Below are 12,012 nucleotides of genomic sequence, written 5' to 3'. Positions count from 1 at the left end.
AGACATCTTAACCAACGGTCTATCACCGCTTCATATATAAATAAAAGTTATGTTATTAGCGTCTGAAAGCCATCTTACCTGCCATAATAAACTAAACTCAGTTAAATTAATTCCAGGAATTAATAAAACAAGAGTTAAAGCTTAATAAGCTTGAATAAAGCTTCGAGATTTGAGCGGATACTTCGTTTATAGAGCACTGCCTTCAGAAGCGAATCGTAAGGCGAGACGCACGCTCGTCCGTCCCGCTCCTCCAAGTTCGAATTACGAAAATTGTGTTCTGATTTCAAAGATTTAAACTTTTTAAATATTATGACTAAGACTAATAAAAAAATTTAATCATAGTGATGTGTTCGTGAGGTGTACAGAGTGTGATTTTAGTGAACTTTATCGAGAAAAAAGATAAGGAACTTTTAAATTGTTGTAAGTATTTTATTATAGTTGTCATGTATTTGTGTACATGTCTTTCTTGATTTTGTTGTGAAATTAAAGATTACTGAATTGTTAATTTATAAAAATCCAGGATTTTGTATCATCAATACATTTTACGAAAAATAAAACTTTTTCCATCAATAATTATGTATAACTTAATACGAAATTCTTAGCCAATATCGTTAACTGATACGCATAAGTAATTTATACCTACAAAAATATATTTGTTTATTTTCATATGCACCTGTGTGTGTTGTGATATATGTATGTTTCCTACGACCCACTTTAATTACAAACTAAAATTCACGTATGCACATCTAACATCCCGTTTTAAATTTCATAACAAATACAACTTGTATAGGAAAACAGTCTCTGTTTTCAATAAACTTTCAGCAAAATTGTACCATAAATTGTATTATGTGGGCCATCAGTCTATTTGAAAAACGTAGCTAACTTTGATTTAATTTATTTGTTTCTTGTTTTGTTATCAAATTAAAGTATATTTACTTAACAAAGTTAGGTTCCTAAACAGAAGCTAGTTTTAAAGTAATTCGGGACATATACATAATTACACTATACCTTTAAAAGAATAATATCTGTACTATATTATAAAGAGGTAAGAGCGTTTGTGAGTTTGTGACTTAGTGAGTTTGTATGTTTGAGGCGGGTAATCTCCTAAACCGCTAAAAATTATTTCACCATTAGAAAGGTACATTATCCAAGATTGCTACAGGTTATGTAACATATATATTGTAACTCAAAACTCCCACGGGAGCGAAGCCCCGGGCAACATCTAGTAAGTATAATCTCTAAGGTGTCATAGTTAACTCATTGCAGCTATTATTCCTGGCCTGAAAATAAATGTCACTAAATATTTTTGTTCGTAACTCAGAAACAGTAACTTGTATAACTTGATGGCGATATAATAAGTTAATATTTGGCAGTTTGCTATTAATATGACAAACTGTGAAGTATTGTCAAACGCTATACGCGCTTCCAAGACAGAAAGTAGTAGATTTTGTAAAGTTGATTTTTTCCGTAACTAAAAAGATAAGTACGTCAAATAAAATGAAATATTTTCTATGCCCTTACATTTTATTTATAAATTTTAAACTAATATTTACAAATTTATAGGTCCACACTAATATTATAAAGAGAAAAGATTTGTATTTTTGTTTGTAATTAATAAACTCAAAACTACTAGGCCGATTTTGATGGAATCTGATACAGATTTTGGAGTGACATAGGCTTATAATTTTTTTGTTATGGGCGAGGCGATGTTACCCGAGCGAAGCCGAGTCGGACCTCTCATTCTCAAATGATAATAATAAAATTTTTAGTCAAAATGATTAAGTATATGAAAAATGTAAAAACTTTAGGAAAAATATTTAGATTTTGTATATATAACTTATTCATAAACTAATTCAAAAAATATTCAATACAAATCTTACTTATACTATGTTGGTAATGTCTCATAATAAAGCAAGAAGAATAGGATAATTGTGACGTTTTGCTGGTTTTCTAATATAGGTAGGTACTTCAATAATTAAACTCATTTGCTGTACAGCAAAATTAAAATTTACTTCATAAACTTATATACCTACCTACATACTTCAAAAACTTTTAGTGCCTGCGTCCGCTCATTTACGCAGTTAAAATATTCAGGTTTTTCAAAGATGTATAATTCCTTCAATTGTTCTACTACCCTAGCAAAAATACCCATGGGTTGAGTGACCCTATCTCTGCAGAGGTCGTCGCAGCAATAGCCAACACAACAGCAATCACTTATAGAGATCCTATAACCAAAAGTTCCTTGCGAAAATAAGCTTGAAAAATAACAGAACATTCCTCAAACCGAATATTCCTTCTTACTCGTTTCACCAGAAATTCAAATTATAGATCATAGAATTGGCTGTAGGCCTCGATAGCTCAATTGTTGATGTTTTTTTTCTTGCCTTTAAATACTGACCGTAGGTTATTAATTTTCTAATATTTTGAATTTCGAATATCGTACTGAAAATCTGAAAAAATGCGAGGAATGAGGTTCGAAATTTAAAAGTGCTCTGCGTGGTACTGGTGGCGTATTAGCTCAGCTGTAGTCCGTTTTGAACTGTGCCACTAAAATGCATGTTTAATTTTAAAGTAATTTTTCGGTCGTCAATTCATTATTTTTTGTGTTATGTAAATGTTGTGTTAGATAAAAATAAATAATATATATATATCTAGCGAAGAGCTATCCTATCATGGTAGGTTTGATTCTCACTCAGGTCCGATTATTTTTATCTATTTACATTTTTAAATAATAATTATTTAAACATTCACAACATCACATCAGTAAACCTCAATATTTTTTATAGAATACCTAACAACCTTCTTCTAAAATTAAAACCTTTTGAGTCTGACAGGGTGAGTTGCACCATCTAATTTGACGTTGATTTTGACAAAAGGGCGTAATTTGCATTTTTCTGTAAAAGTTAACGTCAAAGTTGATAGTCCAACCCACCCTTAGACAATAGTTGGTAATTCTAGTTGCTTCATTTTGATTTCTGTGTTCGCATCGAAACACAACTATCCGAACACTTTGACATGCAAAACTAAGTCCCAGTGGATATGTGATACTGCCAATGGAAATTTTATTCTTTCTCGTGTATCTATATACATAATTCACGTCCTTTTTTCGAAATTTCTAGAAGTCTGTGCATAGAGGACTTACCATTAAACAATTTTATTTAATAGTTTTCCATTACACTAGAATACTTTGCAATAAATCCCTTTATCTAGTGTAGAATAATTTCGAAAGAGGATTTTTTAGTTTTCGCTAGTAAACAAAATGAATTGGTAAAAAAGTTATGTACGTAAAATGGATTTGTTATACATTTCACAAATGCTTTTAAACTTGATTTTTAAAATAAATTGATTTTTAAATTTTCCAATTGGGGCAATAATTTCCCTCTCGAATCCAGTTTTCTTTTCATCTGCTTATTTTTAAAAAATAATCTTATGTTTCATTATTAATAATTATTTTTATAGTGATGTGAAATAATGACAATGAGGAGTTGTGATATACATCAGTTTTCTTAGCAATCAGCCCAAAGCCGCGAGGGTTTCCGTATGCTGACCTCCAAACTTCAATTCGAAGATGGCACCATATGATCATGATGATTTCTTAGCATTAGGCGCACTTTAAGATATGTTATATATTGTTTTCTAATGAGTGGTTTAAAAAACAAATTATTACCTTCTGTAATTAATAACCTTTAATGAACATATTGGACTATGCATAGATGAAAGCATTTTTACAAGGTTAATTTAAAAAATAGTCGTGACAATATAAAACCGACTAAGATACTAATATCCACCCCAGGCTCTTCCTATTACAGTCTACGATGGTATTAATTTATCACTGTCATATTCGTCGCCGACCGCCGCCATTGATTTATTTCGTTGCAAGATATATTGAAGAGGTCAGTCGTTGGACATCCTAATCTCTTACACGGTTAAAGTAAGAATCTTTTTGTTTTGCAATGTAATTTTGTTTTTATTGTTTACGTTTTAGTTCTTGTTATGTCAAAAGAAAAAAAAATACTAGCCAGTTTGTACACGTACAGCACTCTTTTTTTTTTTCAAAGTACTAGCCGAGAATTTGATTTTTATTTTTTTGTGTGTTTCTAGCCAGTAGCGGCACAAATATAAATATAAGTAGTATTTTTAATATAAAATGGTACCAATCTATCTATCTCTGGAAAAATGATGGTGTTACAATTACAATGCATGTAAGATCTATTTGTAACAGACACTAGACGCAAAAAAAACATAATAAAAATCGTCGTCTTTATCATGTCTTTGGCCAAAGCTAATATATCTCATGTAATTAAATAGATCCAAGGCGGAAATTCCTATTCTTCAGTTTTGTCAAGTTTCAAATAACACACAATAATTTTCCCATTAGCTTGAACAAATCTAATTAAAGTAAATTATTACGACAATTAAAATCAAATATTTACAGTTTTCTAACATAGGTACCATGGTAATGTTAAAAAAATTACTATATATTTATTGTTGTTAATGATTTAATCATAGTGTGTGTATATTGTCAACAATTGATATTTGATTGGAATTTCAGCTCCGCCAGCAAATAAATAAATATATTAGGACAAATCACACAGGTGGAGCTAGCCCCAAAATAAGTTCGAGACTTTTGTTATGGGATACTAACTCAACGATACTATATTTTATAACAAATACATATATAGATAGATGAACATCCAAGACCCGGGCCAATCAGAAAAAGATCGTTTTCCGTCATTGAACCCGGGACCTCTCGGTTCAGTGGCAAGCACTTTACCACTGCACTGAGCATTTTTTTTTCAAACAGCAGTGAATAAAAAACATTTCTTTTTAGTAAAGTGTCTTTACTCGACAATTGTTTTTTTTTCGAAAATTTAACAACAAGACCTGAACCGGTATTTACATTTACGTCAAGATAGGGGATCTGTTTGATCGATGTCTAAATTCAAGAGCTTTATCAGTCAATCAGCTTTTTACCACTCCAACCTCTCATTGCTTAAAAGCTTCGGCCAATAAATAGCCTTTATTATTTCCATTTTTTTGGGACAAAAAAGATAGCTTTCGTTTTACATTACCGTGATAGTACGAATATAAAAAAATGTTTTATCTAATATGATGTGTTCCACCAACACCAAAAGCTCAAAAAAATTTTTTTTTTTAATTTTGCCTAATTTTGTAGATTTAGTAATTTGAACTTTTTAAATTTGGTTTATAAATTTTGTATACTTTTTGATTAAATTCTAATATTTTTGTCGGTTAATGTGTATAAATTTCATCACTATGGGTATAGTTGTCAATGCATAAAAACACAACGAATAATAAATGAAGTTACCATACGTTTATTCTTTTTTTAGGTTTCTCCCTCTCTCTCTCTCTCTGTCTATCTCATTTGAGCGTATTCTCGGTTCCTTCCCCTGATGCTAAACATTGAAGCCGCTTTTCAACCATTTCACATGATTAAGGATTATCTGTATGTGAATCTCATCATAAACATGTGACTGAAACAAAACCAAGAAATAAGATCAAAACAGCCGTGATAAAATCCAGGATATTTATAACATCATAAACTGGTTAGATAAATTGCTGAGATTTCCACCTCCGCAATGTGTGGGGGTTTCCATCCAGTGGGTTATATAAATGGACGTAACATGAACTAAGCTTAACCCCAGAGTTACAGGTGTTCGGTATTTTTAATGGGAGTTGAAGATTTATTATCATTATTGTTAATCATCTGCGTAAATGTCATAATTTTGAAAAACATATATTTCTTTGAAAAAATTTCGATTAAATTATGAGCGATTAGTTTTTGAAGAAAATACATATAATATATATATATAGTGGATAATAATCTTCTTCTAAAAATATATATTGATTGGATAATTTATGCGTGCAATTTAATATTACTATGTAGATTAACACAAAAATGACATTTTCCCCGCAATCCTAATACGTTTTCCGATTTCTAGGCACAAAAGTATTGATATTATAGAAAGGAGCTTACCCAAAGTCAATAGTCTCTGAGGCTAATCAAAGGGCTAAAATTCGTCATAATATTAAAAATAAAAAAATAAAAAATTCCAGCAAAAGATTTATGGCATGAGTGAGATAAGTATTTTCCTCAATTTCCATTAAGTTCTATTTTTATTTTTTCTTCTTCATAGTCGTATTCCTCATGGCTGAAGGTCGTGGAATGAAACACACACAGCAACTTTCTTGGCATTATTCATGGAGTGGTTTGCCATTGCTTTCTCCATTTCACACACAAGATAATAATCAACCAGTGTGCAGGTTTCCTCACGATGTTTTCCTTCACCGGAAGCAAGTGGTGGTCGATGAAAACTACTATACATGAGTCAGATTGGTATACAAACTAATGTGCCGCGAGTAGGATTCGAACCTGGGACCTTTCGATCCACAGGCGGGTGTCTTAATTATTACACCACCACCGCTTCCAATTTTTATTTACCTTGATAATAAATGATCCAAACCCTCATTGAAATATAATTTATCCAGAAGCTCACGTGGTTAGGTCAAACTTTCCACAGAGTGTATATATATAATATTATACAGTAGATAGCACAAATTAATAAGAGTATAGAACAGTAGAAGCCGCGTTATTGCGCTAGCACAATCTTTCTTCTCATCCGGGCGAGTTTCAAACACTTTATTCCACTGTAATCCACAAAAATACATTAATTAATGGCTTAGTTTACACATTTTGTCCCACTTCCCGCTAAATAAAAGAAAATAAACTAATAATTTGAGCTGGATCGTAATTGAAACTCAATCGTTCCGCTTTTTACAGTGAAATTTTACAGATTCTTAGATCAAAACTGAATCGCAAACCAACGTTGTCGTTGTGAAAACAACAAATTTCAAAGATAAATTTATAACCGAAACTATAAAAAGATATAATGATCGAAGTTCAATTGCGATCCAGTTGAAGTCGAGCGTGATTGAGGGTAGGCATTCTTTAGGATGTGGAGATGACAAATAGAAAAGCGGGCCCTGGGCTCCGACGCTCAATTGCTCGGAAGGAATCGGGAATACTCTTAGAAGATAGATAAAGCGTGCGAGTAAATTAGTTTACAATAATATGTCATGTAGTTCGTTATTATATAACATTACAAAATTTGGTTTATAAGTTGTGATTGTAGGTGCTTTAGCAAAGAAGTGATATTTTTGTATCCACGATATTTTGCAACTAGATACGACGCAAACTTTGTCGCGAGTTAATTGCGCTTCAGCTGCTTCGGAACATTTTTAATTTAATGCAAAGCCATTTTTACGGGTGAATGTGTCGAAAACATTGGTCGGAAATTGTTTTATTGGAATTGTTAAAAGTTCTCATCCTCTCTCTCTTTCCTCCTCACAGTCTACGATGCCCCAAGCTTGTGTTCGTCATAAAAGATAAACCTTTAAATTTTGAAGACTTTGTTCCAATTATAATCGGCTGCATGTCTGACGTTGACCGCTTTTTTTGCCAAACCGGGATTTGGAGTTATCCTTTTATAGGGCGGGAACCACAAGCCATATAAACTCATATGCAGTCTTATATTGTATTCCTTCGAATAACATCGACTAAACAAATTTTCCTACATAATGCAAGTGGAACTTGTGACAAAGATCTATAATGAAAAATAACTCGCCACAAGAACAATGTTATAGCCATGATCTGTAAGAATACAGTTTTAAAAATGAACGTTTTTAATCTGGACTCGGTTGTAAATTATACCGTAACCGAGACGACAGACATTGAGTTATAATGTCGTTACTTACCACGATCCAGACATGATTGGATTCAGATAAAATATATATTTTAGCATAACGTTCCATAAAAGGAAAAATATTAAACTCTTTATCTAGGTAACTTCCATATCCTAAGGACCGGCCTCCATAGAAGCTGTGCTGTGCTTTGCTGTGTTAAGGTGCTATTTATCCACAAACTAGGCATAAACTACATCATATTTTTATCAATTTCTTATGTCTTAGCTTAATATAAGATACACTACCAAGAATTTTATTAGGAAGTATTATATCTAGTTTTCCATTACACAATGTAGCCACAGTTGACTAAATCGAAAACGATGGCCACCAAAATCCATATAGCCAACTGATCAATCGTATTATCTAAAACATATACCTAATACTTGCTAAACAAAATCCTTTATCTAATTATGCCAAGTATAAGCGCCTTATCTGAAGCCAAGCTTTGAACAAGCAATAGAATTTCGTTTATCAAAAATACGTTTCTTTTTTTTATTTATCGTGAATATAAAATGAGGAAGGAGAAAAAATTAGTCTAGAATTCAAAGATAATTAGGAAAAGGCTGTGATCAAACAAATAGGAATGTTAATAGGTAACTTTACACTGTATTAAATGGGCTTAGGCTAGTCCCGTGCATTTATTGGGCAATTATGTTGGTAACTCAATTTAAGGAGTAAATTACAGAGTATATTTATAATATATATTTATTATTGAACTGGTCGTGGTCCAGTGGTTAAGACCGACCGCCTGTGATTGAAAAGTCCCATGTTCGAATCCTACTTGTGCCACATGACTCATACTAAGAGTAGTTTTCACTTTTTCAGAGACCACCACTTGATATATAAATATATTTGCAGGTCTGCCTTGTGTTAACATATTCAGAATGCTGACAGATATACTAGGTTGAATGGGTATGCTTATTCTCTGGGTTCTCTGGGCGAGATATGCAAATATATAAAGTTTCTTAGCTAACTTTGACCCCATTATAGTCCTTTGTGGGTTGATTTTTGTTAAAAAACTCCTTTTTAAACTCTATATCAACGGGGGTCTTTTACATGCATACCAAATTTCATCAAAATCGCGATTAAGCCGTGAAAGTGAAACAGACAGATAGACACACTTTCGCATTTATAATATCAGTATAGATAGTATGGATATTTAATGAAATCCAATAGAAACTATAGCTCATTTTATTTAGTCCTAAAGAAAAAAACCGTATTTTAAACAAGTGTTACTTTAACTGTCTGAGACCCACATTAAACCTTAATGTAAGGGCATAGCGAATTAGCATCTGATCCAAAGATAATGGCAATTAATGGTCTCGAATTAAACCCACAGTATATTAACCGTGTGTTATTATGCAAATTTAAATTGTCTGTGTCAAGAGCAATATGTGATTTCATAATGTTGCACACGTGTGATACCATTGTTATAATTAGTAAATAGGCATTAGTGTTTGCTGAAGCGCGTACAAACGATTTCTTTTTCAATTTTACGCAAAAGTGCAATCCTTGATGCGTAGGTTGCATGGGAGCTCCGACAGCATTCTCAAAGTCATTGCTGACAAGCCGCACCGTCCGATCCAGTGGCACTAGACTCGTATGCACTGCGACGTGGTTGGTGTTGCTGGTGGGGTACAATTTTTATATATTAATTAATTAATTGTATTTTATTATAATAATTTTTGATTTGATTTTAATTGAATTTATATACTGTATGATTCCATTGACTAAAAATAGCGTCTAAGACTTTTTTTACTAACATAATATGGTTTTTTCTTTTGACCGAAATAAATGATTTTTATTATTATTTTGTATCTCCTTTTATAAATTCACGGCACTAAGTCCGGTCCTTTGAGAGGCTTGCGTGGGGATATGGATCCAACACGTAGAGGCCCTTTGGAGAGTTTTGATGTAGTGTAAGTCTCCCGCCAAAACCCGCTCGCGGATATACCAATAAAATGATATGCCCATGAGCAGGTCTCGGCGGGAGTGTGAACTATTGCAGAATACTGGATAGAAGTACTGGTCTTTAGAGTGAAATTTGGATGGACTGAGAATGGGCTATTGCAAAGAGTTCGGTCACCTGCCATAATCATGATAACTGACTATTCAGTGGCAGGTGGTGACTCGCCGCTCACTGGATGGGCCCCTCAAATCAGTCGCCGCGATTGGCGACAAAGGGGCAACATTGGCGTGGGCGGCTAAGGGTGTAGAGAGGTGAGTCTGCGGGGCGCGAAATCATGGTGATCCAGTCAGACGCCCCGGCGTTATGACATTTTACACTTCCACCCTTCGAGCATATAGCTCTCGCGACTCCACTCTGGCCAGCCGATGAAGGCAAGCCAGAGGTAGGGGTCCTGTTACCTCTCGGTTTCCACTCCGACCTTGGGGAAGGAAGGCGGAGGTGAGGAACAGGGGCCTCCCCTGGGAGCACTCAGGTCCGTGGGGTCGCTACTCCCCAACAGCTCGCCACAAGCTGCCCTACGGGCTTATTATTATTATTATTATTCAAACGTGGCGTATGGACCACTCCAAACCCTACCGCGGAAGTTATACGAGGTGACTAAGGGACAGATGATGTATGTCCCTTAGTCGCCGCGTATGAAATTCATGGGATAAGCAACAGTAGCATCCCCGAAGAGGGTTCACGTCACGCAGGCAGCCGGTGGTAAAAGCATAGCCAAATCTTGATTTAATGGTTGATTTTTTTAAGCGAACCCGAAGCGGCGTTGATGATAAGAATTATGTCACATTTTTCGAGCTGTCTAAAATATAATATAAATCTGACAAAAAGTATTTAACAAATAGCACTTTTTTAATACATAAATTCTGGAAAAGAAAAAAAAATAGTAAAGAAAATACTGAGCATACTCATATCAACTAAGCAAGTATATTTTATTATCTATTGGGTTTCAAAATTTAATAACACCCATCTTTTTGCATGGGGGGTAAAATACTTTGGTTTTTGTTACTCGGCATCAAAGTAATTATTTTTCCTCTAATTAAACTCAAAAGCGGAGGAAAGTTTCAGTACAAAAAGTTGGGATTCACTTGAAACCTTTTTCCTTTTCTTTTCAAGACAATTCTATAAACACCGAACACAAAGTTTGTCGTGACATAAAACACAAATCTTGAGCTATTCTGTTAACAAAAACACTAAAATAAAACGAGACATCAAAAGAGAGATTAAACCCAAAAGAGTATAAACTAGATTCAGATACTAGTCTAGACTAAAGTTAGGCTCTTGTTTTAAAACTCTTGTTTCATTGCGTGGTGAAAAACACTTTAAATTGACAGATGTTATTTAATTTTTGTTTTTTTTTTTTTTAAATAATATTTTTTATGCATATTTGTATTTTTGTTTGTAATGAAACCCATAAACTACTGAACCAATTTCGATGAAATTTGGCACAGAGATAAACGAAACATTAAAGGAGAAATATAGGTTACGTTTTTTCGTATGGTTTTACTCGAGCGAAGTTGGAACGGGCCGCTAAGAGATAATATTTGTGTTTTTGTTTTTTATTAGTATCGGATAATAATTATACTAAGTAATGGTAGTTTAGTCAATACAGCGATATCCGAATATAATCTTTTCCTTTTCGTAATACCTTATTTAACAAAAAAAAAACTCGAAATATTTTGATTAAATATTGGATTCTTAGTGGACTTTTGCACTGCATGTAATAACCTTGAAATTTCTATTTATTCGCCTGCAATTTTAGGGATTTTTTTTTTGCCACATTACTCCTAATTCAATTTGTGTAAGCCTCTTTATGGAGTCTGATGTCGTAAGCCTGTTCGAGGACCTCGAAGGCTACACTTGATGCTTAATTGAAAAATATTTGCCTAGTATTGCGAAAATAAAAAAATGGTAGTAAGAAAATCTTCAGTGTAGACGCGGCGTTATTCGCACATTTCCTGAAAATCCTATAACAGTATTTAATAAATACTATTCGACGTTTATAAAATAAAAAATGTTTAAGTACTTTATTTTTCGGGTAAGATTTTTTATTATTATTTTGATAATAAAAAATCTTACCCTATCTTGATATTTTATTTTGATTGCGTATTTTATTATAATAGTTTTATAATTCGTTTCAAAGATTTACAATTAATAAAGGTTTGTAAATTATAAATGTAGATTAACGTTTTATTGCACAATTTATAGAGAACTGGCTGCGCCCAGGGGCTTGCCAGGGAATTCCGGGATAAAAAATTAGGTACCCTGTCTGTTATTCCAGG

General features: G+C 33.2%; 1 protein-coding gene across 1 annotated transcript in view; it reads left to right on the top strand.

Moving 5' to 3' along the window:
* The first annotated feature begins 223 nt into the window (after positions 1–223).
* Positions 224–12,012, top strand: part of LOC128670991 (cardioacceleratory peptide receptor-like) — a 40,966-nt gene continuing 29,177 nt past the window's right edge. The window contains exon 1 of the mRNA XM_053747050.1: positions 224–420. The gene's annotated coding sequence lies outside the window, so the exon portion shown is untranslated. The remainder of the gene's footprint in view (positions 421–12,012) is intronic.

Source organism: Plodia interpunctella, chromosome 6, assembly GCF_027563975.2.
Source record: "Plodia interpunctella isolate USDA-ARS_2022_Savannah chromosome 6, ilPloInte3.2, whole genome shotgun sequence".
NCBI lineage: Eukaryota > Metazoa > Arthropoda > Insecta > Lepidoptera > Pyralidae > Plodia > Plodia interpunctella.
Note: the sequence above shows the minus strand (reverse complement) of the source record. Positions and strands in the feature narration are given on the sequence as shown.